Raw genomic sequence first — 6,758 nt, 5'->3', positions numbered from 1 at the left:
GTGGCTCTCAAAAACCGCGTTAGAATTACAATGCGTTAAACTACAAATCGTGTGTTTTTCTTTTCTTACAATCTATCTATATATACAATATTACACCATCTTTTCATGTGTTTGTTTCTTTTATCAAAATACTAATTTCCTTGATCTCAAATTCTGTAAGCGACATCCTAACGCATCCGGTTAGGGAGGACAGCATTATTATTCCTGTCTTGTCTACAAGCGAAACTAGCTGAGTAATGAAAAGCTACGAAAAATTCGCAAGAGAGCATCTTATTTCTATACAATGACTTAAAATGGAACACAAAAGAACTTTCAACATCAATCATTGTCTAGTAAGGAGCCCCTGAGCCTGGATTATCCAGTGCCTAAGCAAAGGACATACCAGGATTAAATGAGTCGAAGCAGTCGATAATTGAATCTTACATTTGCAGAATGAAAGAAATGTATCAGAGTCACCAATCAGTGGAACTTGAGGGCAGCGTGGAAGACAAGGGAGTTGCAATTTTCTGCATGACCTGACTTTTATTTGGCTTTCAGTTGTGTAACTCCGAATGAAAATCTTGTTCTTTCTGCCAAACCGTACGTAGGAATATTGTTTCTCTTTTTTATCAGAAATGGGAAATAATCTGAGAATTAATTATTTGTGACAGATTCCCTGAGGTATAAACAACGTTAAAACTAAACAACTGTATTATTCTTGTTTGTTTTTTAGAATTTTAGAAGATACCTATATGACGAATCCTTTTCATATTTACAAATGAGGCTTTTACGTACCTTGAAGGGACATTTTTTACACTGCGAGTGTTTACACACAGTGTTTTTACACTGCGAGTAACCCAACCAATTACATCAAGCGAGCAAACGAAGACGTAACAAATTTCAATTTGGTTGTTATAAATTTTGCGTAGAATGCTAGTGAAGTAAAACTCATAACAGAAATTAGATTTCAAGATATTTATTTATCTTTAAAAGAATAAAAACTGGAGGAAATGAAAATATTACGAGAAAAATGTTTTAAAAAAATATATTTAAAATAATTGCCACAGTATATTGCTTGAAATTATGCTAAACTAACTAATTGCAAACAAATTATATACAAAATACGAAAACTTCAAAGTTTGTCTTCAGCTGATCATTCAAAGATCTTAGTTTGTAGAGTCATTAGGTTACTTCGAAGCAGAAAAGATGAAAAATATCCAACCGCCTTCGCCGGGAATCCAACCACGGACCTCTGGAATACCGACCCAGCGTGGTACCGTTACACCACGAAGGCACGATAGGGAAGTTGGAGAAATACCTTATATACCCCTTTTTAAAGGGCGACTAGGGTTTTAGGGGACCTAGTCGCCAAATCCCGGGTGCGGAGAATCATCATCCACAACCCTTTTAGTTCGGGCGCCACTTGTAGAGTCATTAGGTTAATTGGAAGCAGAAAAGATGAAAAATATGCAACCGCCTTCGCCGGGAATCGAACCACGGACCTCTGGAATACTGGCCCAGCGTGCTACCGTTACACCACGAAGGCACGATAGGGAAGTGAGAGAAATACCTTATAAGTTGCTGATTCTTATATGTTGAAATTACATTTTAGAGTTTTTCCTCTGCAAGCCAAATTCACAAAACCCTTTATTGCTTGAACTGTGAATATGTTATTTACTATTCCTGAACATAAGAAATAGGATCATGTATAACATTTCAAAATAATCCTTCGGTATTTTGAGGAAACTCCTACACACTGCACAAAATCTAGCGTATTTTACAGAGAAAAATATTTAAAAGAAACCGTTGGAATATAAAAAGAACCCACGGGAACTTCGTTTTAAATGAATTCCCTGCAACTATATATTAATGAAATAAAAATGTGCTTTTAAGGAGTTTTTGCAATTATAAAAAAAAGCTTCTTATGCTGAAAAAAATCTAGAATAAGGAAACGAAACTTTTTTTGACTCAATTAAATTTCAACTTTAAATCACGAGTCACAAGAAGAAATTTCAAGTGCCGGTATGTAAGCTGACTTAGTCTTGCATATATTTTTTTAGTGATGTTATTAGAAATAGGAAACTAAATGACGTCCCTAAGAAACTTTCTCCTGCTACTTTTTAAGAGTCCTAAAAAGGTAGTTTGCATGCGCACTAAGAGCTGCAGCTCATTTGAGACTGATGAATACTTTCCCCTTGAATACTTTTAACTCCACTATATGTGAGGTAGTTTTAATTAATGGAAATGGGATGATTTTATAATACAGTGGAAGAAATGTTTTTCTAGTATTAAATGAGTATGTTTTTAACCGAATCCCATCAGACATTTTAAGACAAAATCTAAAATTTCTCAAATGAAAGAATAAAGATAGGTAATTAATTGATTAAAGAAAATCACACCTAGACTCTCAATTTAAGAGAGAGATGGCTTTATAGAGACATTATGTTATTTTGAAGCATGAGAGATGAAAAATGAGCAACCCCTTCGCCGGGACTCGAACGACTGGCCTCTCGAATACGCGCTGAGAGTGCTGACCACTACACTACGAAGTCATGCTAAGAAGGCGGGAGAAATACCTTATATACTTTTAAAGGGCTACTGGGGATTAGGGGTCCCAATCGCCAAATCCTGGTTGTGGAGAATCATCATCCACCACCTTTTTTAGTATTAGAGTATTTTTTTAAGATATTAGGTTATTTCGAAGGAGGATAGATGAAATATGAGCAATGCCTCGCCACGACTCGAACCATGAGCCTTTCGAATACGCGCCGCCGAGCATGCTGACAACTACACTACGAAGGCACGCTAAGAGGGCGGGAGCCTTATAGCTTCATGGACGACTTTCAGTCCATATAAAGAATCGCTCGTATTTACGTAACAAATTTTTAAACCACGAAATAACCTCTATGCATTTGAGCTCAGGTTGTCTTAGTTTGGTTTACTTCATTACAGCTAGGACTATCTGCCTAAGGGGAGGGATGCCTTCGTAGAGGACTTTCTAACCAAACTGCGCTACCAGTATACAATAGTATTTCATCTCTCAGAGTAGACATAAAAACAAAGTAATAATAAAAGAAAGGTATAACTCGAGCAGTTTATCTGTAGCATAGCTCTTATGAAAAGTATCTAGAATGAATTAAAAGAGTGCTTTCATAACGGCTTAGCACGCGAAAAAGTACAAAACTGCTTTATAAAGATTATGCCTATTTCAGATTCTGAGAAGAAAAATATACTCATTTTTAAAGTACAGTTAAATAAGGAAGAATGGTAGAAAATGAGTAAACCAGAGCATAACAAAGTTATTGGGAGTGCAATATTTAGATCATGATCATTATATATTACAATATTTGAGTCATTACTGGCATTGGCTTTATAACCAGGACATGCTGAATAAAAAAGATACCTCTGATCTAGTAAATTCTAACAGAACCACCATTTACACTACGAACGTCTGAGATAGCGTTAAAGTCACTTCATGTATCACTTCGTGTTGTTTCCAAAAATCAATCTTCCATGTAACGGGAATACATAAGGAGTTACTGTCATTTTTGAACAAACAACTGAAATACGAAAACATAAGTATTATTGAGTATTATTTTACATTATGCAGTCAAGGAGTACGTAAGCTTCATAAGAGCTAACTTCGTCAAAATTATGAGTTAATATGCAAACTGTAACATCATCTAAAATCTTTTGCTGCAGATGAGATTAAAAGAAATTTATTGATTTCGAGAAATCGTTGATTCAGTTATATTAGCGGTAATAACCTTTTTATTAAAGAGATTCATAACTAAATTTATAATAAATACCGATATAGCGTTCGCTTTGATTTAGATAATTCTTTATTATCAAATCAATTTAGAGAAAATGTATTTCTTAAACCTTACTGAATGCTGAAATTCTATCTGAAACTGCTTGCGAATGTTGTTTCAGTTTATAAAAGTTGATTCAAGAGAAGGTTTTAAAAAGAAATATCCAGCATATATACTTTTCTGGATTTCAAAAACTGTTCTGGGATTAATATGAACATTCTTATGCTAATCCAATATGAAAACTATTTATTGCGTGGCATGGTGGAATGACTTAAAAAAACTGTTTTGACTTCGAAGCAAAATTGCAAAAGATAAACTTTTGTTACTTAAACTATCTTAGCGTTTTATTTTTGTAGTGTTTAGATGAATTAATATTTTCACTCATGCTGGTACATGTTGTGTAGAGGTTAAAAAATCCAATATAACAAACGGAAGTTAAGTGTTTCGGTTCCTAGCGAAACATGTAGTTGATTTTTCACATTTTCCACTCCGAAAAAACATAATATTCTGTACTTTGACTCCCAAACTAAAATCTGATTAACAATAGATGTTAGTCATCTGGATGTGGCTGAATTGAGATTATCCCTTCTCTGTTGTGATCCTTTCAGAGAAGGGAACTTTAAAAATTCCATCTTTCTTCCAATGTGACTTCCTGTAGTACAATAGTTAGCACCTCCATCAAGCAAATAAAAGATGTGTGGTACGATTCTCGTCAAGGAGACATTTCATTTTTACATTTTCTACTCCAAAAGAAACATTAATAGTCTCTACAACTACTATCACACAGCCAATACGTTTTTAAAGGGTGTTGGAACCCCAAAATCTTAAAAAAAACTGTGATTTCGGATTTTTGCATTTTCAAATTCTCTACACTTTTATCTTTCTAAAAATACCATTCTTTAATCTCTAAGAAAATTAGAACTGTAAAAAATCTAGTTTTAATTTGTCATCTAATGCTTTGATCAATGAGGATTTTTACATAAAAACGCGTTTTCCTCCAAACGTGATATTTTTATACTCGATGTACCTTTTCTCAGGAACTACTGCTCACAGGTATCTAAACTTTTTATGGCTTATTTATTAGATTCCCTAATATTTACTGAAATGAACTTTTTTAATAAACTTAGAAAATTTTTTTTTTTTTTTTTTTTTGTGTGTGTGTGTGTGTGTGTGAGAGAGAGAGAGAGAGAGAGAGAAAAGTGCTAAATTTTACTATGCCTAACAAAATATTCTGTAATTTACTTCAAAATTCAAAATGCTTCAAAAGCTCATTTCAGTATAATCAAATAGGTATACTCTAATTACAGAAAAAATTTCAAGCTTGTATCTACAGCAGATTTTGAGAAAAGGTACATTGAAAATGGCCAATTTAACATTGTCGGTATAGGGGTTTCTGATACCCCTTAAATAAACATAAATATGTGCTACAATCAGCTGGTTTTCTTTGAATTTTTATGTACTGAGTCAATAAAAAATAAAGGTGGTAGTCATGAGATGGATAAAAACTTAGAGACGTATTTGCCTCTATAGCAAAAAGCTATTTGCTTTCTATGAAAGATAGTACTGTTAAATCTCGGCTTTACACTATAAGGTATTTCTCCCGCTTTCCTAGGGTGCCTTCGTGGTGTAGTGGTTCTGCACACTGGGCCAGTATTCTAGATGTCCGTGGGCATATTAGGTATTTCTCCCGCTTTCCTAGCGGGCCTTCGTGTTGTAGTAGTTCTGTACGCTGGGCCGGTATTCCAGAGGTCCGTGGTTTGATTTCCGGCGAAGGCGGTATTTTATTTTTCATCTCTCCGGCCTCCAAAAAAAATCCTAATGTCTCTACAGTGACGCCCAAACTAAAAGGGTTGTGAATGATGATTCTCCACACCCAGAATTTGACGACTAGGTCCCCTAAAATCCTACTCGCCCTTTAAAAAGGGGAGTATATAAGGTATTTATCCCCTTTCCTAGCATGCCTTCGTGGTGTAGTGGTTCTACACACTGGGCCGGTATTCCGGAGGTCCGTGGTTCGATTCCCGGCGAAGGCGGTTGCTATTTTTCATCTTGCCTGCTTCAAAAAAAATCCTAATGTCTCTACAACATCATTGTAATCGCTTCAACAAAATGTAAAGAAATAAGTATCTCGTAATCAATTTTATATTGCTTCTAATTCGCTCGTTTCTTTAAATTATTTCTCATATTTTTTAAACCCAAGGAACAAATTTTTTAACAATACACTTAATTTTGAAGCGAAGGAAATATCTTTTAAGTCCCTTGTGTAAAGCCAAGGAGTACCCATTTCAAATCAGATAAGCTCCAGAAAATGTATATTGCAAGACAGAAGAAAATAATACATCTGCTCGAATATAGGAAAGGAATTCTCAATGCGTATTAAATTCTGGATCACTTATTGGTTAACCGAAGTAGAAAATTTGCTTGCTAGTAATTTTTTGGATACTTTTCTATTCTATCTATTGAGGCCGCAGCAGAACAGCAAGCATTTCTTCTCGAAATTTTTCAGTTCACTGGAGACAAACCCTATTACTTAGACGATCGTTCACGTGAATGCTTCTTTTACTCTTATCACCGATGGAACATTTTTCCTGTCTCTGAAGCCAGTACAATTGGCATGCTCCGTGCAGAACTAGTTATTTCAAGCTCGATTGAAATCTTGGAAATCTTAGTGTAACAATTGCATTTATGCAGGGATGAAAATGACTATGAAATTAATAAGATATAAAAACCTTTCTCATTATTTACGCCTTTAAAATAAAACGGGAAGAAATAGAAATAAAACTTCTAATTCTTATTCTAATAAGTTAATTTTCTCTGTTTTTTTTTTCCATTAGACTTTTAACACCAACATGCAGGCACTATGTTAGATATCTATTTGAAACAAATGCTTTCTATACCAAAGCTACGATGTGTATTTCCTTATTGTAAGGTAAACAAGCAATGCAAATTTAAGACTAAGCACTTTGT

At 34.5% G+C, this 6,758-nt stretch overlaps 1 non-coding gene across 1 annotated transcript; it reads right to left on the bottom strand.

Moving 5' to 3' along the window:
* Window positions 1-1,453: 1,453 nt before the first annotated feature.
* TRNAT-AGU (transfer RNA threonine (anticodon AGU)) lies at window positions 1,454-1,525 on the bottom strand. The gene has a single exon. It is a non-coding gene; the product is annotated as a tRNA-Thr (tRNA).
* Between the last annotated feature and the right edge of the window lie 5,233 nt (window positions 1,526-6,758).

The sequence above is a fragment of the Stegodyphus dumicola genome, chromosome X1 (assembly GCF_044657685.1).
Source record: "Stegodyphus dumicola isolate Sdum_Otavi_A_Nest chromosome X1, ASM4465768v1".
Taxonomy (NCBI): Eukaryota; Metazoa; Arthropoda; class Arachnida; order Araneae; family Eresidae; genus Stegodyphus; species Stegodyphus dumicola.
This window is presented reverse-complemented; position numbering and strand designations above follow the sequence as displayed.